Here is a 24,434-nt window from a genome sequence, read left to right as displayed (position 1 = left end):
TGAATCAGGTGGCTTTCAATAGAAGGAAAGAGAGCACCTTTTACTTGAAGAATGAGTAGCTCATTATACATCATAGAAGGTAACACAGTCAAGCTGTACAATAAGAAATCCATTAACTTTTAAAGTGTCTATGATAAATTTTCTGTTTCTTTGGGAATTAGACCTACTCTACAACTTACATTCTCAGTAATTGGACTTCTTATTCATCACCCTCTGTGTTGAAAATGTATATCATAATGACTAATTTTTTCTCTTAGGTTTAGTGAACTAAAAAGTTTATATTGGAAAAGGACCAGCTGGTTAATATTCATGCAGTGTAGGCCAATACAAATCATTAGGTAATTTTGGTACAGAACATCTTGCATGAGTTTCTTACCAAATCATGTCTTGAAGACTTGCAGTTCACATAGCTAAATTATGTAAAACCTCATACTGTGCTTACTCAGAGTAACTTTAGGAGAAACAATTATTTGTGCTATTTGTAGCTAATCAGGGTCAAATTTTCAGTCACTCTGACTTTTCATCTGCAAGAATTTGCACAAATATCTGGGCGCTCAAAAATACACTTAAATCTTTTGTGTATTTAACACAACTCAGCTGTCCACACACAAGTGCCTTTTGGCATGTGAAAATCCCTTCTGCATTCATTTTTGAAGGGACAACACTTGCTTAAAAATTGTGTGGGTAAAACTGAAGGTCGCAGCTGAAAATATGGGTACTTTGCACTGTAAATAATATTGCTTAGTAAATGTCAATTGGGCTATGTGAATTTACGCTGTGATTTCTGGCCTATAGACTTTGAAGTGCATAAATTTAGTCATACATTGAGTCTTCATGTGCAAGAATTTAAAAAGCAACCACTTGAAATCAGTTACATTTAAGTTGATCAATTAAGCCCAGGTTTTGCCATCCTTTCTTGCACTGAGTAGTACACCTGCAAGAAGTAAGGTACTACTAAACATGAATAAGACTGGCAGAATCGGTCCCTTAAGCTATTTGATATAAATCAAATGTAATGGCTATGACATGAAGTGGTCACTATTGTTGGCTTCTGGAACGGGTTTTTACTTTTTTACTTAAAACATCCATATTCTGTTGGGTTTCAATCCTAAAATTTCTACTCACATTGGTAACAATCACATGAGTATTCTCACTGAAGTCCAAGACTAGGCCCCTTTATATCTAATGGGTAACTAGAGCTATTGTAGAAGTAATATGCACTCATATAGCACTTCTTGTCTGTAGCTCTCAAAACATTTTGTAAAAATGGATAAATTTTGTGACCCCACTTTCTAATGGGTAACCTGAGGCATAGCCTGCTTTTCCAAGGTCCCACAGCAAGTCAGTGGTAAAACCCAGAAGGAAACCAATGTCTCTTAAATCTTAGCCCTATGCTCAGTCAACTTGGCAATAATTACCCCCTTATTTATGAAAATATAGCATTTTATTTTTATAAATAAAATATACTTCTAATACTTGAATACTTCAGTCTAATACTGGGTCGTAATTTTCACATTGGCATTGCATATAAATTTCTTCTGCACCTTGCTTCTTTCTAATATGAAAAGGACTGTCTGTCAGGAAGGCACTGATGTGTGCAGAAAAAAATGGAGGATTTTTGAAAGAGTGTAAATGAATATGCACAAAGATTACCTAATGGTTCCATAATAAATTCTTGTCACTTTCTTTTGGCCATGTATCACAAACATGGCTCTGTAACTGCTTTTTAATAATTATCTTATGGACAAGCACCGATCCTTTAGTAAATGAATAGTAGTATTCACATTGATTTCAAGAGAATCTTAGCCAGCTCCTACTGTGAGTACAACTAACAATAATACTGATAAATACTCAATCAGTGTTGGACTCAAAGATGAACATATAGCTCATTTCACGACTGAGCGTGGACCCTGAAACAGTGCACGCGCACACACACACACATATACATGTAGTAAAGCTGGCTGGAAAACAAGAATTCCATTTAGTGAGAAACTTTGAAGTTTCAGCATTTGGTTTTTTGTTTTGCATTGGAATAAAAAAAGCAAAAAATAAAACTTGGTAGAGGAAGAGAGACCCCAGAATAGCAAACAGCCTTGTGGCTAGGGCACTCGCCTATCATGTGCTTGTCTGAGAATAGGGATTCAAACTGAGATCTCTCACATCCCAAGTAAATGGTCTAAACACCAAGCTATAGAATCACTCTTTCCTCTTCCCCCTCTCTTCTGTCTTTTTGGAGCCGTTTCACTTTGTGGTACAATGAATATTTATACAGAGAAAGAGGCTGACTCTCTAGCCCAGTTTCTAGGATTCTTTCCTGAGGTATGGGAGATCCAGAATCAGGCAGAGAAGGGAGCTGAATCTGTTGCCCATATCTCAGGGGAGTGCCCTAACCACTTAGGTGTCATGTACTACTTGTACACAGTAGGTTGAAGGGCTGCTACTGGCAGGTCAGGCTTGTGTATCAGATATAGATTCAGTACAGAGCTTACTTCTCAGAGAGAGACACAACCAATATGTTCATGATAAAATCCTTTAATGCTCTGCCTGCTTCCCCATAGCATAAATTAAAGATACCTGAATATCTCCAGTTTCCTGGTGGAGCTTTGTACAATTCAAAATCTTGCAAAAGACTGCTTTCAGTCTGTCCACTGTGAAGGTTTATCAAAACTGCAGATCAAGAGGTCACTCTTCAATGGCCCAGTGATGAGATCCTGCAACCTTTGTGAGGTTTTTTCCTTCTGTTTTTCACAGAAATTCTGTTATAGATCTGAGAGAGCTTCCCAAAGAAAACTTTTGTCAAAAGTGATAAGTTTCCACAAAAAGTTTAGGGTTCAACAAATCTGCATTTTTCCCATTGAAAAAAGTAGTCTTAAAAAAATTCTTGCCCAACTCCAATATATTTTGCCTGTAAACACCGATGAAACAAACTTTATTGGTTTGTCTCAATTGTTTTTTTTTTAACTTCACTTAAAATGATCAATGTTAAAAAAGTCATCTGTCTGAGCCTCATCCTGCCCGTACCATATATTTTCTTTATTTATTTCTGATCTGGGTCTCGCTCAAATAAAACCCCTTGAGACAGGAGAAAAATTAAATCTCAAAAAAATTAAAATTGGATGGTATCTATATTCTAAAAATACAAGATTAGATTCTTTATTCTAAGATGCACATTTTTCTTTGTAATTAGTAATGTGCAAGTTTGAATTGCCTGTAGAGATCACTAGTCTATGTGGTGCATATTTGACACAAACGGTAAAGTGTGGTGATAAATTCTCAGAATTTTTTGTTGTTTTACAAAGAATCCGCCATCACTTATCTATGTCTGTTTTATAGCTCATGAAGAGACAACACTTGAAAACATAATAGCCAGATGATCTCAGGATGCAAGAATCCTTTAGATGTTTTCTGAGACCTATTGAAATAGGCTTCAGTTTGACAAAAGCAGGAAATGTTAATTTTTCAGCTCTTCTATAAACACAGGGATCATCTGTAAAGCAAATGCTGTTGTAACAGCAAATGCACACTTGAATGACTCAAACCCAATTAATGGTTATATGATGCACTTTGAATATATTTGATGCAGCAACAACTGGTAAACAGCTTTTCAGATTCAGCTGTTGAAAAGATTCCACCTTTTTCTTTTAACATAAGAGCAATGCAATTTTTTTTACCAGAACAACTCTCAAAGCTCCTCACTTGAAGTATGCCATATTTTCACTCTAGCACATACAAAACTCCTTGGTAAGCATATGCTTTGGGCTTATACCATTTTCTTTTTTAGTAGTAGAAAAAGATGTTGGTGGGTGCAGATGTTTTCAGTAACTATATTTAGTAAAGATTAAGTTTTAATTTTAATACAAACTAGAAGCGCGTGTGTGTATACACACACACACACACACACACACACTTCTATATATAATATTTTTTAAAAGGATGATTATTCTCTCCATTCCTTTTTGTTTTACTGCCTAATCTGGAGTTGGGTGTTGTGGCACGCACCTGTAATCCCAGCTACTTGGGAGGCTGAGGCTGGCAGATCACTTGAACTCAGGGGTTCTGGTCTGCAGTGTGCTATGCCAATTGGGTGTCTGGTGCCACTGACAGCTTGGCCAGAGGGTGGCTGAAGGAATGGCTAGAACAACACGAATGATGTGTTGTGATTGGCGCGCTCTCTGTGAGGGCTGATGGACCTATCAATCAAGGTGACAAATTGACCTAATCTGGTGGTGATAATATAAGACACTCATTTGCAGTCCTCATACCAGTATACTTTGGAGTGTGAAAAATAAAAGAAATCTGTCAGTTGACTTTAGTTAGCCTTCCCTAACCTCCAGGATGAAGAAAGTTGTGTAAATTTGTAGTTTGAAGTGTTTATGGAGTAAGGCTATTGTGACTTCATCCCAATCAATGTTTCTAATGCTGCATGTAATTCCTAGAAATACCATTCCTCCGCAGAGAATTACAAAACACACACCAGTGCCCAGAGGGTGAACAGATAAGATATCTATAGAAAATATCAGAACCCACCAGACCTCACCAACTCTCTTCAGTGTGTTGCAGTTTCAGCGTTAACTGCACCCTTGACTCCTGGTCTTCCTCGAGGGCATTCACTTAAAAGTTTCAGGCTTCCTAGCCTTTACTTCTCTCAGACTGAGACCAATCTCTCTCTCCCTTCAGACCAGGGTTTAGGCTTGCAGTACCTCTGCACTTCACTGTGATTTCCCTAGCAGGTCTGACCAATGTCCAGCACCTGTGGTTAACCTTTCTCCAGGGCTGCAACAGCATATACCAGTTACCAATGAGCCTTCACAAAGCAAAATTCTTTTGCCCTAAGAACGAATGTATTACAGAGAAAACATAGGCATGCTAAATGCTTATCAGAGGTCACACATCAGTCTTATGTGACCCTAGTAAGCCAAAGTCCTTCCAATCTTTTTGCGAGGGCTGGGGGTCCCTTGGACAAAAGGTCGTGTCAGTTTCCTGATTTTAAAAAAGGGCCTGTGTCAGTTTACACTTAATTTTTTTTAATACCAGAAGTGCTTTTTGTCTGTTGGTCTCTGGAAAACCTAGTTTGAACAAGTAAATGTAAGCCACCCTAGGAGGCTTACACCTTTCTGTGGGTGTGTATCATTTCAGTGACTAGCCTCAATCACCCCCCACTGCTTTTAGTTCCTGGAGGAGCTTGGGTGATCCTCCTGCACCCTGGAGTGGCATACAGTCCACAGCCTACAATGAAACCATTCATAAATTTAATACAGTATGGTCCCCCAGACATAATACATACAGTTACACTATCTGTCTCTCAATGTATGAAAGCACTTCACATATTTCAAGTTGATTTGATATATCGTCACTTACTCTGCAGAACTGCTACAACAGTGAAATATTTGCTTGACAAATGCACTCTTCTCAATCACATACACTTTTTATTCTTTTGGTTGGCAGTCTCCTAAGACCTTTTGGGCAGACTGTGTAATAGCAGCGTGTCTCTTTTGCTGATATGGGGACATGTACAGTTGGGACTGCAACCATTTCTTGACAGCAAATTTCAGCTTCCATAGCAATCCATCGTCTGTAGTCTGGACAGCAAGCATCCTGAGTTTACTCTGAATCTGGATTATTTTGCTGCTTTATGGTATTCATTAACTGACTGCTGGCTACCTTTAAAAGGAGCAGTTCTGAAAACTCAAGCCATCAAAGGCCTTTTCACTGGTCCACATATTTTTCTTCAAGTATAGATTGTCTACAGATGGCACTGGTTTCTCCCTAGGTACTGATTAGGGTTGATAGATAATAGTTTGAGCAGCAATGCCAACCCACCTAAAGCAGCCATATTTGTGTCTTCCAGTTTGAAATGAAACATTGGCTCCCTTGTGCTCAATAAAGCTCACAAGCTGCAGTGCCCATGAGGAAGTGGCAGGACTATGATGAGCCATGTGCTCCAGCAACAAATCTGCATGATGTGAGGAGATTGGCTGCTTCCACACAACTAATCTTAGAAGAACCTGTGCAGTGGGAACCCATATTTGGGAAGTAACAATCGAGCTTTCTTCAGAGACTAGTCCTTCATAGAACACACACCAGAAGAGAGGGCAGGCTCACATTTGGATTCTGAAAATTTAATGAACTTTGTCCTCAACTTTATAACTAGAGGTGGTTGAAACTTGGAATTTCTCTTTTGCAGGAAATAGAGACATTTTGAAATGTCCTTTTATCCTGAATTGGAATGAACAATCAAACATTCACAATTTTGCAGAAAGTTATGAAACAAAATTTTTCAATAATATCTAGCCAACATTACCAAAGCAATATTAGAACTTCTAATATAAATGATGAAATGATAAAGTCCAAATGAAATGCTTTGGTCTAATTGAAATAAAATCAATGCATTTCCACAGCACGTTTTAATTTTTGTAAGAAAATGCTGATTTGACAGAAAACTGTTCCATTATAAAATTTTCAACCAGTTTTATATAGAACCCATATTTCTTGGGGTTTGTCTACTAATATAACTAACACATCAATAGATGTGGGTACTGCTGCTAATTTAAGAACCTCTTGCATTTATTTGTGAACATGATAGAGCTGTGTAAACTTTGGTGGATGAAATCATGAGATACTTAACTGGCTTCAGGATTTATTACAAACTGAAAATTTGGCTCAGATGGATTCCCTCAAATCCATTATTATTATTATTTATTATTTATTTATCATGGACCATGACCACATTGTGCTAGATGCTGTACAAACAGAGAACAAAGAGGGTCTCTGCCCCAAAGAGTTATGCTGTTTGCTTGTAAATTCTACCAATAAAGGGAAATGTCTGGATGGCTTTGGTCCCACTCTGGGCTTCCTGGTTCATGTATGAGGGCACCAGATTTCAGTCTTACAAAAGCATAAGGGAAAGTGCCTGAAAGACAGAGGTAAACAGGCAGTGACTAAGGGCATCCTGTCTACTTGGAGGTAAAAGGATTTGATCCCAGGTGGGGAGGGAATGGTTAGGGCCCTACAAGATGTAGGATTAGCTTTGCTTTGCTTTGTTCACATCTGAAACTCAAAGCAAAACTCAGCAAATGAACCAAGCAAAGATTGCAGAACCCAATGTGAACCAAAACAAATGAGATGAATATGGCTCTGGGAGCCTTCACCCTGCAATCCTTGTGTGAGTCCTCTTAAACTGAAATGAAGGACTAACTGTTTAAACATATGCTACTCTGCCAGACAACCAGTACATCGTGTGATGATTGATCTCCACAAATTAATTTGTGAACAGAAACAAATAATGAAATAAGTATTCACATAGCTCAGGATGCTGCCAGCAACTCCCTATTGGCTGGTGTCTGAATCCCTTCCTAATGGCTGAGCACAAATCAGATTTTTTTTGAGTGGTGTTGTTAGGTGGCTGCAGTCTTTTACGGTTGAATTAAATATGACTCTGTGGGAATATATTTGTCATTGTGCTGCTGAAACTTGCTAGCTACATGCTTTTGGAGGTAGCACATAAACGTAGGAATTGATCATTTTAGATCTTGGGTCCCCCCACCCAATTCTTTGAAGTTGTTTAAAGAAACTGCTATACAGGTGCTAATTTAATACAGTAAAATGGAAAAAATTAGCTTGAATCTGTGTACTAAAATATAAAAATTTGCTTTTCATAGATCTTTTAAATTTAGTAATCCCCCTTTTTAAATCAGTTCTCCAAAGAATTTAGTGTTTGCTACACCTTAAACTACAGTAAGCATTTTTTCTAGATCCTTTTGTCTTTTAGACTTTTCATTTTTGTTTAATTTTTAATCACTTTGTCAGTAAATATCTTGTTTGTGCGTTCTCCCCACTGCATACCCCCACCCTCAGTAAAACAACTGCCAATTATAAATGTTAAATTTCCTTGGTTCTTTCCTTCCCTCTTCTCTCTTTTCCCAGGCTTCTCCACTATCAGTTGGAACTGGCATAACTGGTTAGAAAACCGTTCCTAGAGAGTAATCATCAGTTGTTCATGGTCAAGTTGGAAGGGTATATTGAGTGGGGTCGCACAGGGATCAGTTCTGGGTCTGGGTCCGTCAATATCTTCATTAATGATTTAGATAATGGCATATAGAGTACACTTATAAAGTTTGCAGATGATACCAAGCTGGGAGGGGTTGCAAGTGCTTTGAAGGATAAGATTAAAGTTCAAAATGATCTGGACAAACTGGAGAAATGGTCTGAAGTAAATAGGATTAAATTCAATAAGGACAAGTGCAAAGCACTCCGCTTAGGAAGGAACAAACAGATGCACACCCAAAAAGTGGGAAATGAAGTGCCTATGAAGGAGTACCACAGAAAAGAATCTGGGGGTCATAGTGGATCAAAAGCTAAATATGAGTCAACAGTGTAACACTGTTGTGCATAAAAGAGCAAACATCATTCTGGGATGTATTAGCAGGAGTGCTGTAAGCAAGACCAGAAGTAATGCCTCCGCTCTACGTAGGGTTGCCAGGTGTCTGGTTTTCAACTGGAACACCCGGTCAAAAAGGGACCCTAGTGGCTCTGTTAAAACTGGTCGGTGGTGCATCACGGCTAAGGCAGGCTCCCTGCCTGCTCTGTGTGGCTCCTGGAAGCAGCTGGAATGTCTGGCTCCTAGGCCCAGGGGTGAGCATGGGGACTGAGCGCCAGCGCCGATTGGCCGAGAACTGTGGCCAACGGGAATTGTGGGGGTGGTGCCTGTGGGTGTGGGCAGCGAACAGAGCCCCCGGCCCCTCTGCCTAGGGGCTGCAGGGACATGCTGGCCGCTTCTGGGGACCTTCCTTAGCCCCACTGTGCCACTGACTGGGAGCCGCCTGAGGTAAGTGCTGCCTGGCCGGAGCCCGTATCCTGAACCCCGTCCTGCACCCCAACCCCTGTCCCACGTTGGAACTTCCTCCAGAACCTGCACCCCGCCCCAGCTCTGAGCCCCCTCCTGCACTCTGAACCCCTCGGCCCCAGACCTCCCCTCCTACACCTCAGTCCCCTTAGCACCACCCCAGAGCCCACACCCCAACCCCTTCCCCAGTCCAGTGAAAGTGAGTGAGGGTGGCAGAGAACAAGTGACAGAGGGAGGAGGGATGGAGTGAGCAGGGGACCGGGCCTTGGAGAATGGGCAGGGCTCCAGGGAAACGGCTCTATCAGGTGCTGATTAGGTCTCAGCTGGAGTATTGTGTCCAGTCCTGGGCACCACATTTCAGGAAAGATGTGGACAAACTGAAGAAAGTCCAGGAAAGAGCAACATGATTAAAGGTCTAGAAAACATGACTTATGAGGGAAGATTGAAAAAACTGGATTTGTTTTAGAGAAGAGAAGACCGAGGGGGGACATAACACTTTTCAAGTACATAAAAGGTTGTTACAAGGAGGAGGGAGAAAAAATATTCTCTTTAACCTCGGAAGATAGGACAAGAAGCCATGGGCTTAAATTGCAGCAAGGGCAGTTTGGGTTGGACATTATGAAAAACTTCCTGTCAGGGTGCTTAAGCACTGGAATAAATTGCCTAGGGAGGTTGTAGAATCTCCATCATTAGACATTTTTAAGAGCACATTATACAAATGCCTGTCAAAGATAGTCCCTTTCAGGGGACTGGATTAGAAGATCTCTCGAGGTCCCTTTCAATCCTATGATTCTGTGTGGCCCATATTACTGAAGAATCCGAGCACTTGAATGTAATTTATCCCTCCTCACATTTGTGAGATAGAGTAATACTATTATCTCCATCTTACAGAGGGGTAACTAGAGGCCCAGAGAGGCTTAAGTGACTTGCCTAAGGTGTCACACAGGAAGTATGTGACAAAGCTGGGAATGGACCCCCGACTAGCACCCTGAACCAGCCTTCATTTGCTACTGGCTGTCTCCTTTAATGATAACAGAAGGAAAGGTCTATACCTATATTTTCTCTGTTTCTGGGATTTCCTGTGACCACCTCTACACTGCTATTCAATGCCCACACATTCCTAAAGTGTGAGTGTTTTGGGGTGGAGGTAAAAGGTAGAGTATTGAATACTTACTGAATACTCAGTGAGCTAGCTAGCTGGGAAGGTATCTTTTGAGTACCTACACAGAGCAGCCATTTTAATCTTGATCAGTCTCTAGTTTTTACTATGATTTCCTGAACTAAATATTTCTAAGAAATTATTATGGCTATATTTTATAACTTGGAAATCAGGGTCAGTCTTGTTAGATAAGATCTGGTGAAGAGGAGAAAACAGAGTTCAGTAATCTGATCTTTTCAGTTGAGATAATATAAATACTTTTCACATCTTTGAAAATATGAAGTGCTAAAACTGGTTATTCCACACAACCCTAAAGAGATATTTCTACTCTAGGCCCTAGTTCATCTGACCAGAGAGCCACCCTCATCTCCCTTCTGTCGAAAATGGAGTTAATAAGCCACACCTGCTACAATGAGTCTGAGTATCCAATCAATCACTCTTGCAGAGCTCCATCACTTATTAACAGGATGGGTCAATGTTCTACTGTACCACACTGTTACAGGCCATTAAGCATCATGCTTCAGGGCATATCTGATTGATTTGTAGAGTCAGGAATAATCAGTTTTAAACAAGGTTTTGGGGTTTGGTATACAGACACCCAGGCCTGCTTAATACCTTTGCAAAGAAACCAAGATACAAAAGTTAAAAAGGCTACAGCATTTGAAAGGTAAAACATTAAGGTTTTCATTTTAACAATATCCATTGTGCCCTTTTCCTTTAGTTTAGAGAGCTTTTTATAAGGGAAAAACCCACTGTTTGACAATCTTTTATATGGTATTAAAGATGGTAATAATGGGGAAAAAGAAAGTTGGGCTGCAGCTGTTGAGTCTCACTTCCTAGCAGACAAAACAAGACAAACGTACACAAGACAGAAAGAAAAGAACAGCGAAGATAATGCAGCTTCAGTCTGTGGTGTTGACTTCACTTGCCATTTTACTGCTGGAAAAACACACACAGAGCACATAGTATAATCAGCCCTCTGAGACCTGGCAAACTTGTACCTGCATCAGCTTGTTTAGCGTATTGCTTTTAGTTGCCTGTTCAGTCATAGTCTTAGCAGTTTTGCAAAAGACAGTCCCAGATGGCTAAGGTAGATTCTAAGGAGACATGGTGTTTTTGTCATGCCAAGGACTTCTTGCAAGCCCCAATGATATCATGGTGGTTCTCAGGCTCTGAGAAAAGATGGTGGAGTAGCAGTTATGAAGGTGAAGCTCACTCCTTGCCTTTCTTTCAGTCAGCAATTGTTGTATTAGCTTCTGCAAAGTCTTTACTTTTAAGGACTCCAAAAAAGAGTGATGAATGGAATAGTATGTCCTTGTGTTAGGCCTCACTGGTGAACAAGATAACTTCCAGCACACCATTTTTGGTCCATTGATTTCCAGTTCGCGCTTCTCTTGTTTACCAGATATGATTGTAACACAGTCCTGAATTACATCAGTAGACCTTTTTGTTTAGACTGATTGTCTGTATCCCTATTGCACCTTTCCCCATCAACAATTATTGATAAACGTTATGACACTTTTTAATAAACTTTTTCTCATTTTCCCACAGTTAGGCTCATAATTAGGGTAAATTTACAGGCCCAATTATTACATCAGATGATAAGCCAGCTCACATGCTGTATTTTGTCTTGGGTGTAGTGGCCAGTGTTTTAGAAAGACACACATCCTTGTATAATGCAGGTCTCTCGTATAATACGGGGTGTGTGTGTGTGTGTATGTGTGTATATGTGTATATATATATATATATATATATAGGGGGAAATGGTTCAGTGTTGGACAGTGACCCTATCATGTTAACACCGTTGACTCTTTGGCCCTATATAGTCTACCTAAATTAATAAAACAGATCAGTTTGTCCTCCTGGATCAGACCGAGGTCTGTTCACATGTAAATAAGGTGGAGCTGCTCCAAAGAAAAGGAGAAAGTGACATAGTGGCAACTTGCTTTATAGGAAGTTCTTCTTTCCAGAAAGTTCTACTTGCTGAGCTCTTTTCTTTCATAAAAATATTTTCTGACATAGCTGTAGTAGCTCAGGTTTGCCCAACTTTACCAGGTGCTCCTTATTTTTGAGACACTCTGTTCTCATCAGCAGGGGAGCTGGGTGATGGTGCACTGTATTGTTTGGTCTTGTAAACTATTTTCCCTGCTAAGAAAATGTAGTTTGTTTTTAAAAAACAAACTACAATAAAATGCTCTGTCATCCAAAGACTTTGCCAATTCCCCCAAAGAAAGACAGACCAATTTCTGAAAGAAAACAAATTAATCAAGAAGCAGCTGTTTAGGTGGAGAAACAATCCTTTTTCTAAATCTGGTTAAATTCATATAAAATATGCTGCATACCTGGTGCTAAAAGTGAACTGTTAGACAGATTGTCATTATTGATTCATCTGCCTTTGTACTCCTCCCACCAAGAGTTGGATATGAGCTAGCTGTGGCTTGCAGTGCTTAGCAGTTCTCTCAACTTGGCCATTTCATTATGACTAACTGCATCATGTACATGGCCCATATTACTAATATACACTTCAGCAGATGAATCCATGAGCTTCAAGTTCATCAGATAACCATAAGCAGAGAGGCACTCAGAGTGGGTGAACTAGTCTGACCGGATAAGTGCTGACCTGAGTGTGTGCTCATCCTCCTCACTGATCTTTTAACATTCAGAACTGTTTGTTAAATTGACATGGAAGCTTTCATCACTATGCAACACACTCCAGTCCAGGTTGTTGGGGGAGTGGCCAAGAAGCCCACTTTCCTTCTCCTGGTTGGAGTAGGTGGATAATTGAAACTGATTCCCTTTTCACTGGTACTATTGCCAAGGCTCTATTCATTCTTGCATATGATATGGTACTTCCCTGGCAATTATATCCCAAAGTGCACTACTTTTCAGAAAAGTTACTGCTTGTAAGATTAAAAACTGATGTAAGAGCAAGATGGTGCTTGCATGAATAACAGGGAAAAGCAGAGCTGGTCATTGGAAGAAGTTTGTGAAGAAGGTAGGGAATCTCAGTTGGATTGGGGACTGAAAATGTTCTAATAAATATCTGAGCTCTTGGATACCTGAATCAGCTCTAAGTCTTGTGAGGCTTTCCCATGACTAATATGGACTTCTGGTGAATAATCATCAGATGTATGGATCAAAAACATACACACAGGCTAGCATATATCGAGGCATGTAGTCAACTTTAGAGACAAATTCCTAATTTTAAAAATAGCTTATGTATTAATACATCCATTACTTGCACAAAAATAGTCAGAAGTATACTAAATTAGTGTGGTGGCTTACATTCATTCAAAAGCATTCCTGGTTGAATGCAGAATCAACATAAACCAACCACTCCACTATTTTTAAAATCTTTTTTTTCTAAAAGGCATTCTATCATTCACTCATAAAGAATTAGTTCTGGGACTCTCCCAGAACTAATATATATCAAATATATAATAAAAAAAATCACACACACTTGTGAATTTTTTTTTCCTGAGTAGCTCTTTCTAAAGCTTGATGTAAGAAGTCCATAACTGCTATGGACTGCTTATTGACTTCCGATGTCAAAATAATCTTTGTTCTCTTTGTGAACATTAAAATTGCAGTCTTACCAAGTGATTGATTTGAGTCAATCATGAGTCATAACCATTTTACTTAAGGGAACATAATATTTTCTGATAGTTTTTTTTGCGTCTGTTGTTCTGGAAGGGTCTGGTGCCTCTGAGTTGGTGTGTCCTGGTCTGTGGGGAAGCTCATCAGAAGCAAACTCCTCACAGAAGGCTCCATAGACCAGGACACCCTTCTAGAACAGCAGATGCAAAACCTGCAGACATACCTCCATGGTTTCAATGTTCAACACCCCTACAACACACTTTTCAAGATCCACTGGTTCTACACATGCCTATCACAACATATGGTGTACCTTTTCCAGTGCACTAACTACCATAATAACTGTGGGTGAAACGAGACAATCACTACGCTCTTGAATGAACCCTCACAGAAAAATAACACAAGACAAAAACACCATGTCACCTGTGGGTGCACAGTTTTCACAAAGCAATCACTCTATATCTGAGCTCTCAGTCCTTGTCCTCTAAGCAAACCTGCACAACACATTGAAAAGAAGAGCCTGGGAGCTTAAACTCATAACTTTGCTCGACACTAAAAATCATGGACTGATTAGAGACACTGAATTTATGGTTTATTACAACAATCTATAACCTATTAACCCTTTTCCCCCTTGACTAGAGAGGGGTTAATGAGCCACTTCACTTTGAATGGTCCCTTTAAATGTGTTTAACTACTTATGCTAAACATTCTGTTCACCTTGTATTTAGCTGTGACAGAGTATGTTTTCCAGACCTGAAGAAGAGATCTGCAATCTTGAAAGCTTGTGAGTGTCACCAACAGAAACTGGTCCAATAAAAGATAATACCTGACCCACCTTGTCTATCTGAAGACATGATTAGCAGAAACTGACTTACTAGTGTATGATTATTAACAGGAGTTTTCTTGTATACTATCCCATCTTTATTTTTTACCTTGGATACTAATAATGGCAATATAAAACTACTGTAGCAATAAAGTATATCTGCCTTTTCTGCTGTATACAAAACCTCCATTTGCTCTTTCACCAGTTCAGTCTTAAAGCAATTCACTTTTCTCTTTTGCTAGCATGGAAAGTTCCCTGTGGTTCTCTGGTAGATTTTCAAATGTGGCCGAGATTGCAAGACATTATTAAACAGTTTGTCAGCTTTACTTTATGCTTATCTGCTATTTCTGTCTTAATGGACTTAAGTGCTGAATGTTGTAATGACTGGAAGGTTTTGAAATAATGGGCTTCCTACCATGAGACCCTGGGTGTCAGGGAGAGGCTGTACAGTTGTGTAAATTTGGTTCATAATCACTTTTTAATGACATTTTTGTACAGTTCCAAAAGCAAAATACAAATGTTTTCAGTTAAACTACTGATATCTGTCAGACATTAGACACCATTTTGTTCTAAGCATGTTGTGGTTGGTTGGTAAGGTAGAGAAGCATGTATGTGTTAGTGACTAAAATAAACAGAGCAGACAGAAATGCAAGAGTATATTGGCCTGATTCTTATGGGGAAAATGACACATTTGCAGTGGTATTACATAATGCTTTGGGTATCTTTGTAAATGAAGGTGTATGAACTTGGCATGTTATCCTTGGTTTAAAGAGGTTGACTTTGCACAGCTTCACGTCCAGCTATAATGTTTTGTTGTACACACATGGCTGTTACTTTCTTACCTACTGTAGTGGATCAATTTTACAGAAGAAGAAAACATTTACAAATGATCAAATAAATGTTTGACAGCTTTTTTATTCACCCAGATCTAATTGTGTGGCTTTGGGCTTCTTCTGCAAGCAGAAAAATCCTTTCCTAGGAGGAAAGCCCAGAAGCTCTTCAATTCTTAGCCACTGCATTTTGAATCCTCCAGCTGCCATGTCGAGCTTAATGGTCCATTGGTACTCAGGCAGTGAAAATATTTGGCAAATATGAGAGATTTTTTTCCTTTGACTTTCTTCTCTGCTTTTATGGAGTTCTTCCTTCTAAAGCTATGCTTTCAAAGCCTATTTTTAAAATTTACTCAGCAAGAACTATACAAGCCATTTTTGAGTCTTTTCTAGTTGAACGGGTTAATATATATTATTGGGAGATGTGTTTTAAAGTTATTGCTAGTTAGCCAAATTGATGTGTAAAGGGGTCCTCGGAAAGTGATCCAAGTACTCCTGTCAGTGGTCCAATATGCAGTCTAGGGTGCATTACTAACAAGGCCCAGAGTATCATGACACTCGAACTAAATAGCAACGCAAAGCTCAACAGCGAGTCTGATAGACTCCCATGGAGTAAGAGGTAGGGATAGGACAGAATAGTAGTGAAAATTGTAAACTTATTGGGAGTGACCAGATGTTATTTCTGTAGACTGACTTGTTACCTCTGCTTATCTGAATGTATAAGCACTTACCTTTTTGTAGAAATGCTCCTGGTCAGCAGTACTGCACTTCTTTTAGAAACTGATCATATAACTAGTAAAGAGTTTTCAACCTAAGAGTAAATTTTGTGTCTGCAAATAGCCAGAAAAAGGTCCACAAACACTGAGGTTCTAACTAAGCTTTCAAAATAGGACGTCGGTGTTGCATCAACTTTCATGTCTATCTGTATAGGAGTAAACCTCACCACAAGTGAGAATCATTCTTTGTACCTGCTGCTGTATGGGAGTAAACAAAGCATGAGGCCTATCAGCGCAGGCAAAACAAAGTATTACAACAGTAGGGCATTGGTTTAGAGGAATCCAGTGGGTCAAGATTGGATTGGGAGTCTAACATTAAACTGGATTGGAGGACGATAGCATGGGTTTTGTGGGAAGGAAGCATAAACGTGTACACTTGAGGTTACCAATTAACTACAGAGTCACCTCACTGGAGAGGCCTGAGACTGAAATAGCAGGGCTATTTCAGGTCAGAATGTAGATGTATCCTCTTACAAGACACCCTTTTCTATAAATTTCCAGTAAGGCTTGTTTTAAAGGTAAAAAGAAAAATCTTGCCAGCTGGCATGATTTGTTCTGAAACTTAATAGTGGAGACTGTTAAATATAGTAATTGGGAGATGGGGGAATCTTAATAGCAGCGCAGCTGTATGTCTGTGCCCACTTTTCAGTGTTTCTTACCTAGGATTTGTGTAGTCAGACTTGTTTTCAGGAAAGAAAAAAATATAAATATTGTCAGCAAGCTTGACTTGTTATAAAACTCCTGGACAGTCAGTGCTTTCTTCAGCAAAATAACTGAAAAAGAAAATTAGTGGCAGCAGCCTGTACAGTTCAGTACATCTGCTGGAGCTTCTGCAGCACTTTCTCTGTGAGTCTTCCAATCTAAAGGAGAGAAACTGCCAATGGGCTCGCTTGCATATGAAATAACCTTATGAGTGACTCAGTTCCTGCTTTTAGTTCTCTAACATCATGTTGAGAAGCAGAAATATACTTGGTCTAACTGGCATGCCTGGCAGCAATTTGCACAGCAAATTCCTTCCCAAGATACCAGATTTAGTACCTGAGGAAATTTGTTTGCATGCACGCTTGCTCGCACTCTCTCTCACTCTCTCTCGCGCACGTGCACACACACACACGCACCTGATTGTTTTGTTTTTTAAAAAAATATTTATTGTCATGGGTGAAATCCTGGCACCACTGAAGTCAATGGGAACTTTGACACTGACTTCAATTATTCTGTGATTTTACCCAATATTTTTCACAGCAAACCTGGTTTCTGCTGTCAATTGTACCTTCTGTTGTATTAATTTCTTTGAATGATCAAGATTCTGTAGTGTCTTTCTGCTTTCCACCAGCTTGTTTTTCACGTACTGATATTGTTCCTCATGAGCATGATCAGATCTCAACTAATTAGTTGCCTTCATAATTCTGAGCAGCTCTTACTGCCTGTTTTTGGCCCCCATGAATGCTGGTCTCCTCTAACACATGGTCTGCTTGTACCTTTGTATTGAGTCCTAATACACTTAACCACTCATCTGAAAGCAATGTTTTGTGTAATTCAGATTTCCTTTCAACTAACTTGTACACAGGAAATTGTGGTGAAGAGGTACTGGAACCTGGGGGAGGGAGCATCTTTTTGTTCTATGTTTGTACAGCATCTAGTGCAGGGGGTACAAGTCTACCAGTGGGGCTCCGTGGTGTGATAATACAAATAAATAATAATCCCTCTAAGATAGGGGAGTGCTGGTGGTTGGGGAAAGGAAGCAGCTGGGGGACTTAATCTGATGGTAGAAATAATATATAAAGATACGGAGTCCTGTTATGTGCAAATGCTTGGTTGGGAGCAAACCTAATCAATCTCCTCTTTGTCTAGGGTGGAACTGCTGACACCTGTTGCTAGTAGGCTAGCAGGCTGACATAGCATTCCCATGAGCTGGATAAGGTGAATTGATTTAACTGGCCATTACATCCAACACTTACTTGTTGTAGAAATAGTACAGCAAGCCACACTGATTTATACAGATTTTGACCCAGGTCAATCAAGCCTCACAAATGGACACGGTCATGGATTTCTGGTAACTGCTAAACATATTACACATACTGTGAGCTGGGATGTTAGGACTTTATTTGGTATAGGCCAGACTGAGCTGGTAGAAAAGAACTTAAGGAGGTTACAAGTTTCCTTTGCTGACATACGGGAAACACATTGGCTGGATGTAGGCAAATTGACAGTTGGAAATTGTACTTAACTTTGGACATTTCTGTGGACAAGTGAAACGCAGAGATGAGATTGCTACAGCAGTGGACAAGAGAACAGTTATTTCAGTGGAAACTGGTGTCTGAGTGGATTGTAATAGCAAAGTTTTTACTGCGGCCTACAATAAACTATGCGGAAGTGTGATCTGTTCTTCCACACCAATAAAAGCAGCGAAGAGGCAGAGGAAGATAGTTGGCTAGCATTGTACATGAGATTCCCAATCATATGATCCTGATAATGGGAGATATTAATGCAAAGGTTGGGAGTGGACATGTTAAACTAATGAATAGTGTTGGATCACATCGTATTGGAATGGCAAACGATAAAGGGGAAAGGTTAAGAACTTGCTGTGAGATGCACAGTCTGATTAATGGTGATACTTTGGTTTCCTCACAGACATGCACATTGGAATTCACCAGATGGTCAAAAACCAAATTGACCACGTTATTATTATTCTGGATGTGTAAATGAGAACAGAATATGATCCATCTTATTTCATTTTTAGTTTTGATCTTACTGCTACAAGATCTTATTTTATATTTTGACCTCTTTAATATAAACCTGAGGGTCATTACATTCCTACTAAATTTGCAATTTAAATCAATCATTTGTGCAGTAAGAATACAAAAACTGCTGCTACGGAAAGTGCTGCAGTTGTGGGGTACTATGAAACAATCTTTGAGTTAGGGTGCAATAAAATATTGTTCCTGTGCATCATCCAAATTGTTGAAGTACCACAAGGTTTAAAGTAGTTAGCCTGCAGGATAGTGGTGGTGGTTAGTTGGTTATTTTTTAAAATTTATTTGTGTTAGTATTATAGCCCCTGGAATCTTGGTTACGGTTGTCCCCTCTACCAAAAAGCTGAAATGGCGCCTCTGTCAACAAAACAAGAAAACAAAAGATGAAAGTGATTGATTATATAAAGGTTAAGCTGTATGAAAACACAAGCAGGTAAATGATGTAAGTCGTATGGGTTTTTTTTTTTTAAAGCCTACTGGTGAAGTGATGACGACTGCCAAGGAGGTGAGGTGCTGGGAGTATGAAAGGAGGATTTCGAGAGTGCTGAATCCTCCAAATGCAAGCAGTCTAGTCATACGAGATGAACAGGACAGCTTGCAAGGCAGAATGGATATCAGCACTGAACCACCATCAGAAGAGGAAATAGAAAGAGCAATGAAGCTGTTTAAAGTGGGAAAGCTGCAGGAACAGACAATATAACGGCTGAGCTGCTAAAAGTTGGCGAGACAAGTGCTATCAAAGCATTAAGAAAAATTAAACAAGAAAGTTGGGTGCAAGATGACTGGCTGAAGGCGGTAGTTGTGCCAATCCTGAAGAAAGGAGATCCTGCTAACTGAATAACTAGAGGGATAAGCTTCTTATCTGTATAAGGAACAATCATGATGAAAGTAATTGTCAACAGATTAAGACCAGTTTTAGAAGAAGTAGATGAGGAACCGTGCGTGCAGCTTCAGACCAGGCTCAAGTTACATCGACCTGATATTCATGCACTGACATCTGATGGTGGGGGGTGGGGTGGGGAGGACTAAAGATGTTGCTGTTTTCATTTACTTTGATTTGGTGTGGAGAGAAGCTTTATGCAAATTAGTAAAAGTAGATAGTGTTCCAGAAAGGATAACTACAACTATAAAAGTTGTGTACGAAGACTCCTGTAATGTCAAAAGAATTGGTAGAACATTAAGCAACTGGTTCAAGTCAATATTTGGTATAAGACAAGGGGGCATGGAATCACCAATGATCTTCATTATATTCCTAAACCAGACATTAAAAAGTTAGACAAGCTGGATGATCTAGAATTTAAAATCCTTCGTTTATACAGACATGGTACAAAAGGCGGAGGTTTGAATTAATGATGCTCTTTGCTACCTTGGAAAATTCGTCTAGTTCACTTGAACACTCAGTAATTGCCTAGAAGACAAAGCTTGCATCTTGAAAAAGTGACAACAAAGTGTTCAAATTCAGCAGTGGTGAAGAATTATCAGAAATAGAATCTTGTGTACCTATGAAATTTGATCTGTGCTGACAGTTCCATCAAGGATGTGATTAAAAGGAGCTGTGCTTTAGCTACAAATGCTGCATAGAAATTGATAAAATTATGGACTGATAAAAATATTACATTTGATACCAAAGTGGAAAAAATACCAAACCAGTGTACTAACAGTATTATTCTGGTCTGGAAGCAGCAGCATTAAATGAAAAAGGCATCACAAAAGATGGAGATAGTGGACTTGAGTTCTTAATTTGTCTTAAAATTATTCCACGTCACACCTTCCATTTTCTGAAATTAAGAGAATAGGACGTGAAATCAAGATACAGGATTTGCTGCTATCGAAAAGATTCAGATGGTGAGGACACTGCAGAACACAAACAGATAATAGAGTGCCAAAGAAAATAATGCAAACATAACCAAGGTCAGTCTGACCTAGAGGCCGACCACTGGTTGAGTGATAGGGACATTGTATACAGAGACATGACCAGGCCGGGTTGAATGGAGAAACAAGCCATGGCTGGGAACAGCAACACTTTACTCCTCCCTGTGTTTGTAAAGGTGCTCTGGGATACAAAAGAAAAGATTAAAATAGTTGAACTACCTTAAATTTAGAATGGAGTCTATTCAGAATGTTTTTTTTTTCACTTTAAGAAAACAGGCAGTGGGTTTCCATAGTTTCGAATGATATACAATGCAGATGCATATATTAACCACTGCCAAAGAGTATTAAATCAGAATATGGCACAGTCCCAATAAGCAAGGAACATTAATGTAGGAAGGGTTGTCAAAGCAGCAAACCCCATCATACATCACACTGTGACTTAGTGGAGATATATAATTTAAAAATTGAAAATCTGCTTGTGCAGTGGTCCGGGGCGGCGGGGGACCATACTGCCTCACTACACACTGTTGATATCTTGTGGGGAATTAGTCCGGCCGTGGGAGTCTCCCTCTGCGGCCCTTGCAGCAACTGAAATAAGCACAGTAAGCCCGAGCCCTTGGTCAGGGCCGGGCAACAATGAGTCAGGCGCGCAGGCCCTCAGGCAGGGGCTGTGCAGTAGCAGTACAAACAGTAGCAATAAGCCCAGGCCTCTGAAGGACCTGGGATAGCGGGAGACTGCCACCTGCGAGTTGGGTCGCAGGGGGGACGCAGGCCATCCCAGCCTGGGCCCTAGCAGCGGCAGAAGACCCGCTGCTGTGTCATGTCTGACACAGCAACACACCGACATGGGCTCTGGCAGTGTTGCAGCCAGACTAGGGTCAGCTGCCCCCGGGCTACTTCCAGACTCCCCCTCTGGTGGTACCTGGGTCACGGTGGTGTCCTCTGGGGGGTCCAGCACCATGGGTTCCTCGGGGTAGTTGGCGAGAGGCAGACCCAGCAACTCCTCCGGGTAGCTGGTACGGGAAAGGCTCGGCAACTCCTCTGGGTAGCTGGCGCAGGAAAGGCCTGGCAATTCCTCCAGTTGGCGGGCACAGGACAGGTCGGAGGCATCTGGTCTCCCAGCGGCAGTCTTCCCAGTGAATTCCGAGGTCGAGGTTTTATACTTCCAGGGCACCGTGTGACCCTCTGGGGGGGCTCAAACACACAGCTCAATGGCAATGGTGTCCAGAAGGTCTCATCTCTCTCCAGGGAGGCGGAGGACCACACCGCCTCACTACAAGTACCCAGTCCTGAAAGATGCTAAGCATCATTAGAAGGCTGCTGGCTGCTATTGATTCCACTGAATCCTCTGAAAGTGCTTATCTCCTTGCAGAATCAAGCCCTTGTGTCTTGGCATTTTGTCCTGCATATTTGAATTAGAATATGTTGGCATCTGGAATAACTAAGAGGCTGTCTAATGTGAAATTTCAACTTGCAAAGTGTCTTGATTTGCTTTTTTTGACTGACAGGTATTTGCTAACATGGATTACAGTGTTTCTGAAAAAGGCTTTGCGGCAGCTGCTGCTGCTTTCTTACTTGACTAATTTTCCCACAAAATAAACCACGGTAACAATCATAACCTATGTTCTTGCCATTGAGCTGTGTGTCTGAGCCCCTAACTCATTCATTGTGACAGAGGCTTGTTGGGGGTTCACTACTCTGCCAGCAACCTTTGTCAGGCCTGACATACTCAGGACATCTAACACTGTCGTGGTCTACACCAGGGATCTCAAACTCTAATCACTAGGAGGGCCACATGAGGACTAGTACATTGGCACGAGGGCCGCATCATGACACCCTCTGCCCCTGCCCCACCTCTTCCCACCCCTTTCCCGGCCCATTCCAACCCCTTCCCGAAATCCACGCCCCCGCCCTGCCTCTTCTCCGCCTCCTCCCCTGAGCACGCGGCTCCTCCCCCATCCCTCCTGGAGATCACTAAGTGCCTGGAGGTAGGCAGAGGAGCGGGGATGTGGTGCACTGGGGGCAGGGAGAGCGGGGGGGAGGGGAGCTTGTCGGTCTGCAGGAAATAACTCTGGGAGGGGGGTGCGCGGGTACTTGGTGGGCTGTTTGAGACCCCTGGTCTATACCAAAAAGTTTGCATTGGGAAAACTAATAATTCACTGATCATTAATATTCTTGCATGATGTATGTACAGGGTGCATACAAAGTTATAAATATATGCTAAAATTATGTTCTTAAAATGTGTTTGGCAAGCAATTCATAGGCACATTTGCGTTAGACAAACAAATGTGTATTTGCTTGTCTGACCAGCCTGGTCATCAGGCAGAGACAATGAAGGTACACTTCCATAAAAGGTAAACAAAGCCATCAGCTTAGTGAGTGGGGATCTGAACCCCAAATGATAGCAATTGAATCAACTGATTGTACATGTAATACTGCTGTATTATAAAAGTATGTTGAGAAAGGTATTTTATAAAAGCCAATCACACACTGGTGATTGATATCATTGTGAAATGTATGCATTAACTCTGCATGAGCAATTATGGATACTCACTGATATTATCCTTTAAAGTCTGTGACTAAAAGGTGTTTAATGTCCAGGCAAGATAATAAACAGGTTTTCACCTGACAAAGAAAAGAGGCCACCATCCCAAACCAGGTGTAGCCAAATTCAACAGGCCCTTCATTTGTATCAGAGATTGCAGGAAGAGATAATTTACATTGTTAAAAGTCACCAGCAGAGGAGAAGACAGCATGAGGTCTGCACCAGACAGCCTGGCGTCCACACCCAGCTGGGAAAAGGAACTTTATCTGGGCTTACTTTTAAAAAAACACACTTCAAAGGGTTACTTGGCTATAAAAAGAAAGGAGAGAGATGTCCATCACTGGGGGAGTTTCAAGGGCCAGATCTCTTGAAATCACAGAATGCTGGGCCCTTCCACCAAAGGGGGTTGAAGTCCCTAGGAACTGAGCATAGGGAGAAACCTTCTTAGGAAAAGATTGTAACTTGCCAAAACTGTGTATCTTAGAAGCATATCTTTACTTGTGTGTGGTTGAAACTCTTTCTATCTTTATTCTTTATACTTGGTATTACTTAAACCTATGACTTTTTGTTTAACAAAATTTTCACCTTTTATTATAAACCAATTCAGTGCAATGATTGAAGTTAGCCCAGTTAGGCTAACAGGCCAGTTTGTTGCTCTTTCAAAGAGCAACACACTTAACTTCTGTGGGTGTTCCAGGAGAGGGCTGGACACTGCAGGGCAGATGGTTTGGGGGAAGTTCAGGACTGGGAGGTGGTTGCGATCATTCTGCAAAAAGTGATTAGTGTGTGACCTATATGTATCTTGGGTGGCTATTGGTGCCAGGGCTGTGAGCCACAGCAACATAATACTTAAGGCATCAGCGTTGCAGGGCAGGTGGTGACACAGCTCCTTACAGGTCTGGGATGACTGAAGTGTCACACTCCTGTATTGTGTTGTAGAAGCTATTTACTAGTTTTTAAATATAGCTGTTGATTGTAAAGGAATTTTAAGATGTGTAAGGGATAGATGAAGAAGGGTAACACTGAAAGAAATGCATCCGATGAAGTGAGCTGTGGCTCACGAAAGCGTATGCTCAAATAAATGGGTTAGTCTCTAAGGTGCCACAAGTCCTCCTGTTCTTTTTGCGAATACAGACTAACACGGCTGTTACTCTGAAACCTGTCACTGAAAGAAATGATATCGTTTAGCTCCAGATTCATCCTATTTTGGATTATCAGCTATAGCCAACCAAAAAAACCT

The sequence above is a fragment of the Lepidochelys kempii genome, chromosome 5 (genome assembly GCF_965140285.1).
Source record: "Lepidochelys kempii isolate rLepKem1 chromosome 5, rLepKem1.hap1, whole genome shotgun sequence".
NCBI lineage: Eukaryota > Metazoa > Chordata > Testudines > Cheloniidae > Lepidochelys > Lepidochelys kempii.
This window is presented reverse-complemented; position numbering follows the sequence as displayed.